Source organism: Taudactylus pleione, unplaced genomic scaffold (genome assembly GCF_031769625.1).
Source record: "Taudactylus pleione unplaced genomic scaffold, aTauple2 ptg002149l, whole genome shotgun sequence".
Classification (NCBI taxonomy): domain Eukaryota; kingdom Metazoa; phylum Chordata; class Amphibia; order Anura; family Myobatrachidae; genus Taudactylus; species Taudactylus pleione.
The window spans coordinates 1-16,385 of NW_028286543.1; the positions used below are offsets into that span (position 1 = coordinate 1).

At 56.8% G+C, this 16,385-nt stretch overlaps 12 non-coding genes across 12 annotated transcripts; all 12 read left to right on the forward strand.

The window, feature by feature from the left end:
* The first annotated feature begins 371 nt into the window (after positions 1-371).
* On the forward strand, positions 372-535 carry LOC148433739 (U1 spliceosomal RNA). The gene has a single exon (XR_015876770.1). It is a non-coding gene; the product is annotated as a U1 spliceosomal RNA (small nuclear RNA).
* Positions 536-1,807: 1,272 nt separating this feature from the next.
* Positions 1,808-1,971, forward strand: LOC148433740 (U1 spliceosomal RNA). Its single transcript, XR_015876791.1, has one exon. It is a non-coding gene; the product is annotated as a U1 spliceosomal RNA (small nuclear RNA).
* A 1,273-nt stretch (positions 1,972-3,244) lies between these two features.
* On the forward strand, positions 3,245-3,408 carry LOC148433741 (U1 spliceosomal RNA). Its single transcript, XR_015876802.1, has one exon. It is a non-coding gene; the product is annotated as a U1 spliceosomal RNA (small nuclear RNA).
* A 1,272-nt stretch (positions 3,409-4,680) lies between these two features.
* LOC148433742 (U1 spliceosomal RNA) lies at positions 4,681-4,844 on the forward strand. Its single transcript, XR_015876813.1, has one exon. It is a non-coding gene; the product is annotated as a U1 spliceosomal RNA (small nuclear RNA).
* A 1,272-nt stretch (positions 4,845-6,116) lies between these two features.
* LOC148433743 (U1 spliceosomal RNA) lies at positions 6,117-6,280 on the forward strand. Its single transcript, XR_015876824.1, has one exon. It is a non-coding gene; the product is annotated as a U1 spliceosomal RNA (small nuclear RNA).
* Positions 6,281-7,552: 1,272 nt separating this feature from the next.
* On the forward strand, positions 7,553-7,716 carry LOC148433744 (U1 spliceosomal RNA). Its single transcript, XR_015876776.1, has one exon. It is a non-coding gene; the product is annotated as a U1 spliceosomal RNA (small nuclear RNA).
* Positions 7,717-8,988: 1,272 nt separating this feature from the next.
* On the forward strand, positions 8,989-9,152 carry LOC148433745 (U1 spliceosomal RNA). Its single transcript, XR_015876823.1, has one exon. It is a non-coding gene; the product is annotated as a U1 spliceosomal RNA (small nuclear RNA).
* Positions 9,153-10,424: 1,272 nt separating this feature from the next.
* LOC148433746 (U1 spliceosomal RNA) lies at positions 10,425-10,588 on the forward strand. Its single transcript, XR_015876782.1, has one exon. It is a non-coding gene; the product is annotated as a U1 spliceosomal RNA (small nuclear RNA).
* A 1,272-nt stretch (positions 10,589-11,860) lies between these two features.
* On the forward strand, positions 11,861-12,024 carry LOC148433747 (U1 spliceosomal RNA). The gene has a single exon (XR_015876783.1). It is a non-coding gene; the product is annotated as a U1 spliceosomal RNA (small nuclear RNA).
* Positions 12,025-13,296: 1,272 nt separating this feature from the next.
* On the forward strand, positions 13,297-13,460 carry LOC148433748 (U1 spliceosomal RNA). Its single transcript, XR_015876822.1, has one exon. It is a non-coding gene; the product is annotated as a U1 spliceosomal RNA (small nuclear RNA).
* Positions 13,461-14,732: 1,272 nt separating this feature from the next.
* LOC148433749 (U1 spliceosomal RNA) lies at positions 14,733-14,896 on the forward strand. The gene has a single exon (XR_015876784.1). It is a non-coding gene; the product is annotated as a U1 spliceosomal RNA (small nuclear RNA).
* A 1,272-nt stretch (positions 14,897-16,168) lies between these two features.
* On the forward strand, positions 16,169-16,332 carry LOC148433750 (U1 spliceosomal RNA). The gene has a single exon (XR_015876785.1). It is a non-coding gene; the product is annotated as a U1 spliceosomal RNA (small nuclear RNA).
* Positions 16,333-16,385: the final 53 nt, after the last annotated feature.

Below are 16,385 nucleotides of genomic sequence, written 5' to 3' on the forward strand. Positions count from 1 at the left end.
CTTGGGAGTCATCCAGACGGCACCCGTGAAAGCCCGCCGTGCCCCGCGCCCCCGGCACTTTTCCTGTTTCCTGTCCTTTTCCTTTCATACGCCGACGAGGCTCGCAGCCAGCTTTGGCCGACTGCTTGGATGACATCACCGTATGCAAATCCGTCTGCTGCAGTGTGCCCTGGGAATGCTTGCACTAGTTTGTGCGTATGTAGTTTGGGGGTGCTTCAGCAACAAGGCACCCTTCCAGGTGAAGAGATGTGGCCTCCCTGCAGTTGTTGACCTCAGCTGAGAGTTCGCTTCGCGCATGCTCCCCAGGTAAACCTCCTTCAGTTGACGGGGGTGTGCCCGAGCAGCGGGCCTCCCCAGCCCTAGTCCAACTCATACTTACCTGGCAGGGGAGATACCATGATCACGAAGGTGGTTCTCCCAGGGCGAGGCTCATCCATTGCACTCCGGGTGTGCTGACCCCTGCGATTTCCCCAAATGCGGGAAACTCGACTGCATAATTTGTGGTAGTGGGGGACTGCGTTCGCGCTTTCCCCTGATCATCTCTGGTAAAAATCAGCTTGGTTTTGTTTGAAAGCGTCTGTGTGTCTGCTGTGCTGGTGTCAACTCTGAAGCTTTGCTGGATGTGTCCACCCCCTCCCTTCTTTGCCCCGGGGATTGGACATTGAAAGGGAACGTTGCTAGTACTACTAGCCCCATGGTTTTAGCATTGCTCACAAAACATTGTTTGGGCCTAAGCATCGGTTCCGGGACCGATGTTTCTCTGGCCTTTTCTACTTAAGCATGTAACACACTAACTAGTACATTTCACCCGTGCGCAGCGGGACTCAAGACGCTTGCGCAGACCACCAATAACCGCTCTCCACTGCGTAACCTCTGCGTTGCGTCCGTCTCTCAATCAGGCCCTCGGTCTCTTAGGTTGTGAGCACCAGACACGAAGAGAGCCAGCCGGCAGCCCAAAGTACCGCACGGTGAGTGCAGCTGCCAGCAAGCCTGCGCAGCCGCACGGCGCCCCACACAAAGACAACGTTGAGGGGGAAGCCTAGCAATGGGGAGGGAGCATCGGATGCTCCCTCACCATCGCGGGGTTAAGCGTCAAACATCGGAACCACCTGACCGATGGTTCCGGCGAAACATCAAATGATTCCCCTCCCTACTTGGCCCCTGCGCCCTGTAAACTGCGCTTCCACCTTTCCCTCAGCGCCGCGCTCTGTCCTGACCTCTCCTCCTGTGTGTGCTTGCTGCATGCTTCCTTGCTGTTGTGCCATTCCAGCGTTCTTTGCGTAATCCCACCAATAGAGGGCGGTGCAGGACCCACACTTGTTTCACTTGCTTTGCAAAGCAGGCCTGGAGCTGTTGCACGGTCCAGCTGCTGCAAGAAATCAGCCTGAGTGCTTCAAGTGCTGTGGCTGCCCACCTTGATCCCCACGCAGGGCGGACTTGGGAGTCATCCAGACGGCACCCGTGAAAGCCCGCCGTGCCCCGCGCCCCCGGCACTTTTCCTGTTTCCTGTCCTTTTCCTTTCATACGCCGACGAGGCTCGCAGCCAGCTTTGGCCGACTGCTTGGATGACATCACCGTATGCAAATCCGTCTGCTGCAGTGTGCCCTGGGAATGCTTGCACTAGTTTGTGCGTATGTAGTTTGGGGGTGCTTCAGCAACAAGGCACCCTTCCAGGTGAAGAGATGTGGCCTCCCTGCAGTTGTTGACCTCAGCTGAGAGTTCGCTTCGCGCATGCTCCCCAGGTAAACCTCCTTCAGTTGACGGGGGTGTGCCCGAGCAGCGGGCCTCCCCAGCCCTAGTCCAACTCATACTTACCTGGCAGGGGAGATACCATGATCACGAAGGTGGTTCTCCCAGGGCGAGGCTCATCCATTGCACTCCGGGTGTGCTGACCCCTGCGATTTCCCCAAATGCGGGAAACTCGACTGCATAATTTGTGGTAGTGGGGGACTGCGTTCGCGCTTTCCCCTGATCATCTCTGGTAAAAATCAGCTTGGTTTTGTTTGAAAGCGTCTGTGTGTCTGCTGTGCTGGTGTCAACTCTGAAGCTTTGCTGGATGTGTCCACCCCCTCCCTTCTTTGCCCCGGGGATTGGACATTGAAAGGGAACGTTGCTAGTACTACTAGCCCCATGGTTTTAGCATTGCTCACAAAACATTGTTTGGGCCTAAGCATCGGTTCCGGGACCGATGTTTCTCTGGCCTTTTCTACTTAAGCATGTAACACACTAACTAGTACATTTCACCCGTGCGCAGCGGGACTCAAGACGCTTGCGCAGACCACCAATAACCGCTCTCCACTGCGTAACCTCTGCGTTGCGTCCGTCTCTCAATCAGGCCCTCGGTCTCTTAGGTTGTGAGCACCAGACACGAAGAGAGCCAGCCGGCAGCCCAAAGTACCGCACGGTGAGTGCAGCTGCCAGCAAGCCTGCGCAGCCGCACGGCGCCCCACACAAAGACAACGTTGAGGGGGAAGCCTAGCAATGGGGAGGGAGCATCGGATGCTCCCTCACCATCGCGGGGTTAAGCGTCAAACATCGGAACCACCTGACCGATGGTTCCGGCGAAACATCAAATGATTCCCCTCCCTACTTGGCCCCTGCGCCCTGTAAACTGCGCTTCCACCTTTCCCTCAGCGCCGCGCTCTGTCCTGACCTCTCCTCCTGTGTGTGCTTGCTGCATGCTTCCTTGCTGTTGTGCCATTCCAGCGTTCTTTGCGTAATCCCACCAATAGAGGGCGGTGCAGGACCCACACTTGTTTCACTTGCTTTGCAAAGCAGGCCTGGAGCTGTTGCACGGTCCAGCTGCTGCAAGAAATCAGCCTGAGTGCTTCAAGTGCTGTGGCTGCCCACCTTGATCCCCACGCAGGGCGGACTTGGGAGTCATCCAGACGGCACCCGTGAAAGCCCGCCGTGCCCCGCGCCCCCGGCACTTTTCCTGTTTCCTGTCCTTTTCCTTTCATACGCCGACGAGGCTCGCAGCCAGCTTTGGCCGACTGCTTGGATGACATCACCGTATGCAAATCCGTCTGCTGCAGTGTGCCCTGGGAATGCTTGCACTAGTTTGTGCGTATGTAGTTTGGGGGTGCTTCAGCAACAAGGCACCCTTCCAGGTGAAGAGATGTGGCCTCCCTGCAGTTGTTGACCTCAGCTGAGAGTTCGCTTCGCGCATGCTCCCCAGGTAAACCTCCTTCAGTTGACGGGGGGTGTGCCCGAGCAGCGGGCCTCCCCAGCCCTAGTCCAACTCATACTTACCTGGCAGGGGAGATACCATGATCACGAAGGTGGTTCTCCCAGGGCGAGGCTCATCCATTGCACTCCGGGTGTGCTGACCCCTGCGATTTCCCCAAATGCGGGAAACTCGACTGCATAATTTGTGGTAGTGGGGGACTGCGTTCGCGCTTTCCCCTGATCATCTCTGGTAAAAATCAGCTTGGTTTTGTTTGAAAGCGTCTGTGTGTCTGCTGTGCTGGTGTCAACTCTGAAGCTTTGCTGGATGTGTCCACCCCCTCCCTTCTTTGCCCCGGGGATTGGACATTGAAAGGGAACGTTGCTAGTACTACTAGCCCCATGGTTTTAGCATTGCTCACAAAACATTGTTTGGGCCTAAGCATCGGTTCCGGGACCGATGTTTCTCTGGCCTTTTCTACTTAAGCATGTAACACACTAACTAGTACATTTCACCCGTGCGCAGCGGGACTCAAGACGCTTGCGCAGACCACCAATAACCGCTCTCCACTGCGTAACCTCTGCGTTGCGTCCGTCTCTCAATCAGGCCCTCGGTCTCTTAGGTTGTGAGCACCAGACACGAAGAGAGCCAGCCGGCAGCCCAAAGTACCGCACGGTGAGTGCAGCTGCCAGCAAGCCTGCGCAGCCGCACGGCGCCCCACACAAAGACAACGTTGAGGGGGAAGCCTAGCAATGGGGAGGGAGCATCGGATGCTCCCTCACCATCGCGGGGTTAAGCGTCAAACATCGGAACCACCTGACCGATGGTTCCGGCGAAACATCAAATGATTCCCCTCCCTACTTGGCCCCTGCGCCCTGTAAACTGCGCTTCCACCTTTCCCTCAGCGCCGCGCTCTGTCCTGACCTCTCCTCCTGTGTGTGCTTGCTGCATGCTTCCTTGCTGTTGTGCCATTCCAGCGTTCTTTGCGTAATCCCACCAATAGAGGGCGGTGCAGGACCCACACTTGTTTCACTTGCTTTGCAAAGCAGGCCTGGAGCTGTTGCACGGTCCAGCTGCTGCAAGAAATCAGCCTGAGTGCTTCAAGTGCTGTGGCTGCCCACCTTGATCCCCACGCAGGGCGGACTTGGGAGTCATCCAGACGGCACCCGTGAAAGCCCGCCGTGCCCCGCGCCCCCGGCACTTTTCCTGTTTCCTGTCCTTTTCCTTTCATACGCCGACGAGGCTCGCAGCCAGCTTTGGCCGACTGCTTGGATGACATCACCGTATGCAAATCCGTCTGCTGCAGTGTGCCCTGGGAATGCTTGCACTAGTTTGTGCGTATGTAGTTTGGGGGTGCTTCAGCAACAAGGCACCCTTCCAGGTGAAGAGATGTGGCCTCCCTGCAGTTGTTGACCTCAGCTGAGAGTTCGCTTCGCGCATGCTCCCCAGGTAAACCTCCTTCAGTTGACGGGGGTGTGCCCGAGCAGCGGGCCTCCCCAGCCCTAGTCCAACTCATACTTACCTGGCAGGGGAGATACCATGATCACGAAGGTGGTTCTCCCAGGGCGAGGCTCATCCATTGCACTCCGGGTGTGCTGACCCCTGCGATTTCCCCAAATGCGGGAAACTCGACTGCATAATTTGTGGTAGTGGGGGACTGCGTTCGCGCTTTCCCCTGATCATCTCTGGTAAAAATCAGCTTGGTTTTGTTTGAAAGCGTCTGTGTGTCTGCTGTGCTGGTGTCAACTCTGAAGCTTTGCTGGATGTGTCCACCCCCTCCCTTCTTTGCCCCGGGGATTGGACATTGAAAGGGAACGTTGCTAGTACTACTAGCCCCATGGTTTTAGCATTGCTCACAAAACATTGTTTGGGCCTAAGCATCGGTTCCGGGACCGATGTTTCTCTGGCCTTTTCTACTTAAGCATGTAACACACTAACTAGTACATTTCACCCGTGCGCAGCGGGACTCAAGACGCTTGCGCAGACCACCAATAACCGCTCTCCACTGCGTAACCTCTGCGTTGCGTCCGTCTCTCAATCAGGCCCTCGGTCTCTTAGGTTGTGAGCACCAGACACGAAGAGAGCCAGCCGGCAGCCCAAAGTACCGCACGGTGAGTGCAGCTGCCAGCAAGCCTGCGCAGCCGCACGGCGCCCCACACAAAGACAACGTTGAGGGGGAAGCCTAGCAATGGGGAGGGAGCATCGGATGCTCCCTCACCATCGCGGGGTTAAGCGTCAAACATCGGAACCACCTGACCGATGGTTCCGGCGAAACATCAAATGATTCCCCTCCCTACTTGGCCCCTGCGCCCTGTAAACTGCGCTTCCACCTTTCCCTCAGCGCCGCGCTCTGTCCTGACCTCTCCTCCTGTGTGTGCTTGCTGCATGCTTCCTTGCTGTTGTGCCATTCCAGCGTTCTTTGCGTAATCCCACCAATAGAGGGCGGTGCAGGACCCACACTTGTTTCACTTGCTTTGCAAAGCAGGCCTGGAGCTGTTGCACGGTCCAGCTGCTGCAAGAAATCAGCCTGAGTGCTTCAAGTGCTGTGGCTGCCCACCTTGATCCCCACGCAGGGCGGACTTGGGAGTCATCCAGACGGCACCCGTGAAAGCCCGCCGTGCCCCGCGCCCCCGGCACTTTTCCTGTTTCCTGTCCTTTTCCTTTCATACGCCGACGAGGCTCGCAGCCAGCTTTGGCCGACTGCTTGGATGACATCACCGTATGCAAATCCGTCTGCTGCAGTGTGCCCTGGGAATGCTTGCACTAGTTTGTGCGTATGTAGTTTGGGGGTGCTTCAGCAACAAGGCACCCTTCCAGGTGAAGAGATGTGGCCTCCCTGCAGTTGTTGACCTCAGCTGAGAGTTCGCTTCGCGCATGCTCCCCAGGTAAACCTCCTTCAGTTGACGGGGGTGTGCCCGAGCAGCGGGCCTCCCCAGCCCTAGTCCAACTCATACTTACCTGGCAGGGGAGATACCATGATCACGAAGGTGGTTCTCCCAGGGCGAGGCTCATCCATTGCACTCCGGGTGTGCTGACCCCTGCGATTTCCCCAAATGCGGGAAACTCGACTGCATAATTTGTGGTAGTGGGGGACTGCGTTCGCGCTTTCCCCTGATCATCTCTGGTAAAAATCAGCTTGGTTTTGTTTGAAAGCGTCTGTGTGTCTGCTGTGCTGGTGTCAACTCTGAAGCTTTGCTGGATGTGTCCACCCCCTCCCTTCTTTGCCCCGGGGATTGGACATTGAAAGGGAACGTTGCTAGTACTACTAGCCCCATGGTTTTAGCATTGCTCACAAAACATTGTTTGGGCCTAAGCATCGGTTCCGGGACCGATGTTTCTCTGGCCTTTTCTACTTAAGCATGTAACACACTAACTAGTACATTTCACCCGTGCGCAGCGGGACTCAAGACGCTTGCGCAGACCACCAATAACCGCTCTCCACTGCGTAACCTCTGCGTTGCGTCCGTCTCTCAATCAGGCCCTCGGTCTCTTAGGTTGTGAGCACCAGACACGAAGAGAGCCAGCCGGCAGCCCAAAGTACCGCACGGTGAGTGCAGCTGCCAGCAAGCCTGCGCAGCCGCACGGCGCCCCACACAAAGACAACGTTGAGGGGGAAGCCTAGCAATGGGGAGGGAGCATCGGATGCTCCCTCACCATCGCGGGGTTAAGCGTCAAACATCGGAACCACCTGACCGATGGTTCCGGCGAAACATCAAATGATTCCCCTCCCTACTTGGCCCCTGCGCCCTGTAAACTGCGCTTCCACCTTTCCCTCAGCGCCGCGCTCTGTCCTGACCTCTCCTCCTGTGTGTGCTTGCTGCATGCTTCCTTGCTGTTGTGCCATTCCAGCGTTCTTTGCGTAATCCCACCAATAGAGGGCGGTGCAGGACCCACACTTGTTTCACTTGCTTTGCAAAGCAGGCCTGGAGCTGTTGCACGGTCCAGCTGCTGCAAGAAATCAGCCTGAGTGCTTCAAGTGCTGTGGCTGCCCACCTTGATCCCCACGCAGGGCGGACTTGGGAGTCATCCAGACGGCACCCGTGAAAGCCCGCCGTGCCCCGCGCCCCCGGCACTTTTCCTGTTTCCTGTCCTTTTCCTTTCATACGCCGACGAGGCTCGCAGCCAGCTTTGGCCGACTGCTTGGATGACATCACCGTATGCAAATCCGTCTGCTGCAGTGTGCCCTGGGAATGCTTGCACTAGTTTGTGCGTATGTAGTTTGGGGGTGCTTCAGCAACAAGGCACCCTTCCAGGTGAAGAGATGTGGCCTCCCTGCAGTTGTTGACCTCAGCTGAGAGTTCGCTTCGCGCATGCTCCCCAGGTAAACCTCCTTCAGTTGACGGGGGTGTGCCCGAGCAGCGGGCCTCCCCAGCCCTAGTCCAACTCATACTTACCTGGCAGGGGAGATACCATGATCACGAAGGTGGTTCTCCCAGGGCGAGGCTCATCCATTGCACTCCGGGTGTGCTGACCCCTGCGATTTCCCCAAATGCGGGAAACTCGACTGCATAATTTGTGGTAGTGGGGGACTGCGTTCGCGCTTTCCCCTGATCATCTCTGGTAAAAATCAGCTTGGTTTTGTTTGAAAGCGTCTGTGTGTCTGCTGTGCTGGTGTCAACTCTGAAGCTTTGCTGGATGTGTCCACCCCCTCCCTTCTTTGCCCCGGGGATTGGACATTGAAAGGGAACGTTGCTAGTACTACTAGCCCCATGGTTTTAGCATTGCTCACAAAACATTGTTTGGGCCTAAGCATCGGTTCCGGGACCGATGTTTCTCTGGCCTTTTCTACTTAAGCATGTAACACACTAACTAGTACATTTCACCCGTGCGCAGCGGGACTCAAGACGCTTGCGCAGACCACCAATAACCGCTCTCCACTGCGTAACCTCTGCGTTGCGTCCGTCTCTCAATCAGGCCCTCGGTCTCTTAGGTTGTGAGCACCAGACACGAAGAGAGCCAGCCGGCAGCCCAAAGTACCGCACGGTGAGTGCAGCTGCCAGCAAGCCTGCGCAGCCGCACGGCGCCCCACACAAAGACAACGTTGAGGGGGAAGCCTAGCAATGGGGAGGGAGCATCGGATGCTCCCTCACCATCGCGGGGTTAAGCGTCAAACATCGGAACCACCTGACCGATGGTTCCGGCGAAACATCAAATGATTCCCCTCCCTACTTGGCCCCTGCGCCCTGTAAACTGCGCTTCCACCTTTCCCTCAGCGCCGCGCTCTGTCCTGACCTCTCCTCCTGTGTGTGCTTGCTGCATGCTTCCTTGCTGTTGTGCCATTCCAGCGTTCTTTGCGTAATCCCACCAATAGAGGGCGGTGCAGGACCCACACTTGTTTCACTTGCTTTGCAAAGCAGGCCTGGAGCTGTTGCACGGTCCAGCTGCTGCAAGAAATCAGCCTGAGTGCTTCAAGTGCTGTGGCTGCCCACCTTGATCCCCACGCAGGGCGGACTTGGGAGTCATCCAGACGGCACCCGTGAAAGCCCGCCGTGCCCCGCGCCCCCGGCACTTTTCCTGTTTCCTGTCCTTTTCCTTTCATACGCCGACGAGGCTCGCAGCCAGCTTTGGCCGACTGCTTGGATGACATCACCGTATGCAAATCCGTCTGCTGCAGTGTGCCCTGGGAATGCTTGCACTAGTTTGTGCGTATGTAGTTTGGGGGTGCTTCAGCAACAAGGCACCCTTCCAGGTGAAGAGATGTGGCCTCCCTGCAGTTGTTGACCTCAGCTGAGAGTTCGCTTCGCGCATGCTCCCCAGGTAAACCTCCTTCAGTTGACGGGGGTGTGCCCGAGCAGCGGGCCTCCCCAGCCCTAGTCCAACTCATACTTACCTGGCAGGGGAGATACCATGATCACGAAGGTGGTTCTCCCAGGGCGAGGCTCATCCATTGCACTCCGGGTGTGCTGACCCCTGCGATTTCCCCAAATGCGGGAAACTCGACTGCATAATTTGTGGTAGTGGGGGACTGCGTTCGCGCTTTCTCCTGATCATCTCTGGTAAAAATCAGCTTGGTTTTGTTTGAAAGCGTCTGTGTGTCTGCTGTGCTGGTGTCAACTCTGAAGCTTTGCTGGATGTGTCCACCCCCTCCCTTCTTTGCCCCGGGGATTGGACATTGAAAGGGAACGTTGCTAGTACTACTAGCCCCATGGTTTTAGCATTGCTCACAAAACATTGTTTGGGCCTAAGCATCGGTTCCGGGACCGATGTTTCTCTGGCCTTTTCTACTTAAGCATGTAACACACTAACTAGTACATTTCACCCGTGCGCAGCGGGACTCAAGACGCTTGCGCAGACCACCAATAACCGCTCTCCACTGCGTAACCTCTGCGTTGCGTCCGTCTCTCAATCAGGCCCTCGGTCTCTTAGGTTGTGAGCACCAGACACGAAGAGAGCCAGCCGGCAGCCCAAAGTACCGCACGGTGAGTGCAGCTGCCAGCAAGCCTGCGCAGCCGCACGGCGCCCCACACAAAGACAACGTTGAGGGGGAAGCCTAGCAATGGGGAGGGAGCATCGGATGCTCCCTCACCATCGCGGGGTTAAGCGTCAAACATCGGAACCACCTGACCGATGGTTCCGGCGAAACATCAAATGATTCCCCTCCCTACTTGGCCCCTGCGCCCTGTAAACTGCGCTTCCACCTTTCCCTCAGCGCCGCGCTCTGTCCTGACCTCTCCTCCTGTGTGTGCTTGCTGCATGCTTCCTTGCTGTTGTGCCATTCCAGCGTTCTTTGCGTAATCCCACCAATAGAGGGCGGTGCAGGACCCACACTTGTTTCACTTGCTTTGCAAAGCAGGCCTGGAGCTGTTGCACGGTCCAGCTGCTGCAAGAAATCAGCCTGAGTGCTTCAAGTGCTGTGGCTGCCCACCTTGATCCCCACGCAGGGCGGACTTGGGAGTCATCCAGACGGCACCCGTGAAAGCCCGCCGTGCCCCGCGCCCCCGGCACTTTTCCTGTTTCCTGTCCTTTTCCTTTCATACGCCGACGAGGCTCGCAGCCAGCTTTGGCCGACTGCTTGGATGACATCACCGTATGCAAATCCGTCTGCTGCAGTGTGCCCTGGGAATGCTTGCACTAGTTTGTGCGTATGTAGTTTGGGGGTGCTTCAGCAACAAGGCACCCTTCCAGGTGAAGAGATGTGGCCTCCCTGCAGTTGTTGACCTCAGCTGAGAGTTCGCTTCGCGCATGCTCCCCAGGTAAACCTCCTTCAGTTGACGGGGGTGTGCCCGAGCAGCGGGCCTCCCCAGCCCTAGTCCAACTCATACTTACCTGGCAGGGGAGATACCATGATCACGAAGGTGGTTCTCCCAGGGCGAGGCTCATCCATTGCACTCCGGGTGTGCTGACCCCTGCGATTTCCCCAAATGCGGGAAACTCGACTGCATAATTTGTGGTAGTGGGGGACTGCGTTCGCGCTTTCCCCTGATCATCTCTGGTAAAAATCAGCTTGGTTTTGTTTGAAAGCGTCTGTGTGTCTGCTGTGCTGGTGTCAACTCTGAAGCTTTGCTGGATGTGTCCACCCCCTCCCTTCTTTGCCCCGGGGATTGGACATTGAAAGGGAACGTTGCTAGTACTACTAGCCCCATGGTTTTAGCATTGCTCACAAAACATTGTTTGGGCCTAAGCATCGGTTCCGGGACCGATGTTTCTCTGGCCTTTTCTACTTAAGCATGTAACACACTAACTAGTACATTTCACCCGTGCGCAGCGGGACTCAAGACGCTTGCGCAGACCACCAATAACCGCTCTCCACTGCGTAACCTCTGCGTTGCGTCCGTCTCTCAATCAGGCCCTCGGTCTCTTAGGTTGTGAGCACCAGACACGAAGAGAGCCAGCCGGCAGCCCAAAGTACCGCACGGTGAGTGCAGCTGCCAGCAAGCCTGCGCAGCCGCACGGCGCCCCACACAAAGACAACGTTGAGGGGGAAGCCTAGCAATGGGGAGGGAGCATCGGATGCTCCCTCACCATCGCGGGGTTAAGCGTCAAACATCGGAACCACCTGACCGATGGTTCCGGCGAAACATCAAATGATTCCCCTCCCTACTTGGCCCCTGCGCCCTGTAAACTGCGCTTCCACCTTTCCCTCAGCGCCGCGCTCTGTCCTGACCTCTCCTCCTGTGTGTGCTTGCTGCATGCTTCCTTGCTGTTGTGCCATTCCAGCGTTCTTTGCGTAATCCCACCAATAGAGGGCGGTGCAGGACCCACACTTGTTTCACTTGCTTTGCAAAGCAGGCCTGGAGCTGTTGCACGGTCCAGCTGCTGCAAGAAATCCGCCTGAGTGCTTCAAGTGCTGTGGCTGCCCACCTTGATCCCCACGCAGGGCGGACTTGGGAGTCATCCAGACGGCACCCGTGAAAGCCCGCCGTGCCCCGCGCCCCCGGCACTTTTCCTGTTTCCTGTCCTTTTCCTTTCATACGCCGACGAGGCTCGCAGCCAGCTTTGGCCGACTGCTTGGATGACATCACCGTATGCAAATCCGTCTGCTGCAGTGTGCCCTGGGAATGCTTGCACTAGTTTGTGCGTATGTAGTTTGGGGGTGCTTCAGCAACAAGGCACCCTTCCAGGTGAAGAGATGTGGCCTCCCTGCAGTTGTTGACCTCAGCTGAGAGTTCGCTTCGCGCATGCTCCCCAGGTAAACCTCCTTCAGTTGACGGGGGTGTGCCCGAGCAGCGGGCCTCCCCAGCCCTAGTCCAACTCATACTTACCTGGCAGGGGAGATACCATGATCACGAAGGTGGTTCTCCCAGGGCGAGGCTCATCCATTGCACTCCGGGTGTGCTGACCCCTGCGATTTCCCCAAATGCGGGAAACTCGACTGCATAATTTGTGGTAGTGGGGGACTGCGTTCGCGCTTTCCCCTGATCATCTCTGGTAAAAATCAGCTTGGTTTTGTTTGAAAGCGTCTGTGTGTCTGCTGTGCTGGTGTCAACTCTGAAGCTTTGCTGGATGTGTCCACCCCCTCCCTTCTTTGCCCCGGGGATTGGACATTGAAAGGGAACGTTGCTAGTACTACTAGCCCCATGGTTTTAGCATTGCTCACAAAACATTGTTTGGGCCTAAGCATCGGTTCCGGGACCGATGTTTCTCTGGCCTTTTCTACTTAAGCATGTAACACACTAACTAGTACATTTCACCCGTGCGCAGCGGGACTCAAGACGCTTGCGCAGACCACCAATAACCGCTCTCCACTGCGTAACCTCTGCGTTGCGTCCGTCTCTCAATCAGGCCCTCGGTCTCTTAGGTTGTGAGCACCAGACACGAAGAGAGCCAGCCGGCAGCCCAAAGTACCGCACGGTGAGTGCAGCTGCCAGCAAGCCTGCGCAGCCGCACGGCGCCCCACACAAAGACAACGTTGAGGGGGAAGCCTAGCAATGGGGAGGGAGCATCGGATGCTCCCTCACCATCGCGGGGTTAAGCGTCAAACATCGGAACCACCTGACCGATGGTTCCGGCGAAACATCAAATGATTCCCCTCCCTACTTGGCCCCTGCGCCCTGTAAACTGCGCTTCCACCTTTCCCTCAGCGCCGCGCTCTGTCCTGACCTCTCCTCCTGTGTGTGCTTGCTGCATGCTTCCTTGCTGTTGTGCCATTCCAGCGTTCTTTGCGTAATCCCACCAATAGAGGGCGGTGCAGGACCCACACTTGTTTCACTTGCTTTGCAAAGCAGGCCTGGAGCTGTTGCACGGTCCAGCTGCTGCAAGAAATCCGCCTGAGTGCTTCAAGTGCTGTGGCTGCCCACCTTGATCCCCACGCAGGGCGGACTTGGGAGTCATCCAGACGGCACCCGTGAAAGCCCGCCGTGCCCCGCGCCCCCGGCACTTTTCCTGTTTCCTGTCCTTTTCCTTTCATACGCCGACGAGGCTCGCAGCCAGCTTTGGCCGACTGCTTGGATGACATCACCGTATGCAAATCCGTCTGCTGCAGTGTGCCCTGGGAATGCTTGCACTAGTTTGTGCGTATGTAGTTTGGGGGTGCTTCAGCAACAAGGCACCCTTCCAGGTGAAGAGATGTGGCCTCCCTGCAGTTGTTGACCTCAGCTGAGAGTTCGCTTCGCGCATGCTCCCCAGGTAAACCTCCTTCAGTTGACGGGGGTGTGCCCGAGCAGCGGGCCTCCCCAGCCCTAGTCCAACTCATACTTACCTGGCAGGGGAGATACCATGATCACGAAGGTGGTTCTCCCAGGGCGAGGCTCATCCATTGCACTCCGGGTGTGCTGACCCCTGCGATTTCCCCAAATGCGGGAAACTCGACTGCATAATTTGTGGTAGTGGGGGACTGCGTTCGTGCTTTCCCCTGATCATCTCTGGTAAAAATCAGCTTGGTTTTGTTTGAAAGCGTCTGTGTGTCTGCTGTGCTGGTGTCAACTCTGAAGCTTTGCTGGATGTGTCCACCCTCTCCCTTCTTTGCCCCGGGGATTGGACATTGAAAGGGAACGTTGCTAGTACTACTAGCCCCATGGTTTTAGCATTGCTCACAAAACATTGTTTGGGCCTAAGCATCGGTTCCGGGACCGATGTTTCTCTGGCCTTTTCTACTTAAGCATGTAACACACTAACTAGTACATTTCACCCGTGCGCAGCGGGACTCAAGACGCTTGCGCAGACCACCAATAACCGCTCTCCACTGCGTAACCTCTGCGTTGCGTCCGTCTCTCAATCAGGCCCTCGGTCTCTTAGGTTGTGAGCACCAGACACGAAGAGAGCCAGCCGGCAGCCCAAAGTACCGCACGGTGAGTGCAGCTGCCAGCAAGCCTGCGCAGCCGCACGGCGCCCCACACAAAGACAACGTTGAGGGGGAAGCCTAGCAATGGGGAGGGAGCATCGGATGCTCCCTCACCATCGCGGGGTTAAGCGTCAAACATCGGAACCACCTGACCGATGGTTCCGGCGAAACATCAAATGATTCCCCTCCCTACTTGGCCCCTGCGCCCTGTAAACTGCGCTTCCACCTTTCCCTCAGCGCCGCGCTCTGTCCTGACCTCTCCTCCTGTGTGTGCTTGCTGCATGCTTCCTTGCTGTTGTGCCATTCCAGCGTTCTTTGCGTAATCCCACCAATAGAGGGCGGTGCAGGACCCACACTTGTTTCACTTGCTTTGCAAAGCAGGCCTGGAGCTGTTGCACGGTCCAGCTGCTGCAAGAAATCAGCCTGAGTGCTTCAAGTGCTGTGGCTGCCCACCTTGATCCCCACGCAGGGCGGACTTGGGAGTCATCCAGACGGCACCCGTGAAAGCCCGCCGTGCCCCGCGCCCCCGGCACTTTTCCTGTTTCCTGTCCTTTTCCTTTCATACGCCGACGAGGCTCGCAGCCAGCTTTGGCCGACTGCTTGGATGACATCACCGTATGCAAATCCGTCTGCTGCAGTGTGCCCTGGGAATGCTTGCACTAGTTTGTGCGTATGTAGTTTGGGGGTGCTTCAGCAACAAGGCACCCTTCCAGGTGAAGAGATGTGGCCTCCCTGCAGTTGTTGACCTCAGCTGAGAGTTCGCTTCGCGCATGCTCCCCAGGTAAACCTCCTTCAGTTGACGGGGGTGTGCCCGAGCAGCGGGCCTCCCCAGCCCTAGTCCAACTCATACTTACCTGGCAGGGGAGATACCATGATCACGAAGGTGGTTCTCCCAGGGCGAGGCTCATCCATTGCACTCCGGGTGTGCTGACCCCTGCGATTTCCCCAAATGCGGGAAACTCGACTGCATAATTTGTGGTAGTGGGGGACTGCGTTCGCGCTTTCCCCTGATCATCTCTGGTAAAAATCAGCTTGGTTTTGTTTGAAAGCGTCTGTGTGTCTGCTGTGCTGGTGTCAACTCTGAAGCTTTGCTGGATGTGTCCACCCCCTCCCTTCTTTGCCCCGGGGATTGGACATTGAAAGGGAACGTTGCTAGTACTACTAGCCCCATGGTTTTAGCATTGCTCACAAAACATTGTTTGGGCCTAAGCATCGGTTCCGGGACCGATGTTTCTCTGGCCTTTTCTACTTAAGCATGTAACACACTAACTAGTACATTTCACCCGTGCGCAGCGGGACTCAAGACGCTTGCGCAGACCACCAATAACCGCTCTCCACTGCGTAACCTCTGCGTTGCGTCCGTCTCTCAATCAGGCCCTCGGTCTCTTAGGTTGTGAGCACCAGACACGAAGAGAGCCAGCCGGCAGCCCAAAGTACCGCACGGTGAGTGCAGCTGCCAGCAAGCCTGCGCAGCCGCACGGCGCCCCACACAAAGACAACGTTGAGGGGGAAGCCTAGCAATGGGGAGGGAGCATCGGATGCTCCCTCACCATCGCGGGGTTAAGCGTCAAACATCGGAACCACCTGACCGATGGTTCCGGCGAAACATCAAATGATTCCCCTCCCTACCTGGCCCCTGCGCCCTGTAAACTGCGCTTCCACCTTTCCCTCAGCGCCGCGCTCTGTCCTGACCTCTCCTCCTGTGTGTGCTTGCTGCATGCTTCCTTGCTGTTGTGCCATTCCAGCGTTCTTTGCGTAATCCCACCAATAGAGGGCGGTGCAGGACCCACACTTGTTTCACTTGCTTTGCAAAGCAGGCCTGGAGCTGTTGCACGGTCCAGCTGCTGCAAGAAATCAGCCTGAGTGCTTCAAGTGCTGTGGCTGCCCACCTTGATCCCCACGCAGGGCGGACTTGGGAGTCATCCAGACGGCACCCGTGAAAGCCCGCCGTGCCCCGCGCCCCCGGCACTTTTCCTGTTTCCTGTCCTTTTCCTTTCATACGCCGACGAGGCTCGCAGCCAGCTTTGGCCGACTGCTTGGATGACATCACCGTATGCAAATCCGTCTGCTGCAGTGTGCCCTGGGAATGCTTGCACTAGTTTGTGCGTATGTAGTTTGGGGGTGCTTCAGCAACAAGGCACCCTTCCAGGTGAAGAGATGTGGCCTCCCTGCAGTTGTTGACCTCAGCTGAGAGTTCGCTTCGCGCATGCTCCCCAGGTAAACCTCCTTCAGTTGACGGGGGTGTGCCCGAGCAGCGGGCCTCCCCAGCCCTAGTCCAACTCATACTTACCTGGCAGGGGAGATACCATGATCACGAAGGTGGTTCTCCCAGGGCGAGGCTCATCCATTGCACTCCGGGTGTGCTGACCCCTGCGATTTCCCCAAATGCGGGAAACTCGACTGCATAATTTGTGGTAGTGGGGGACTGCGTTCGCGCTTTCCCCTGATCATCTCTGGTAAAAATCAGCTTGGTTTTGTTTGAAAGCGTCTGTGTGTCTG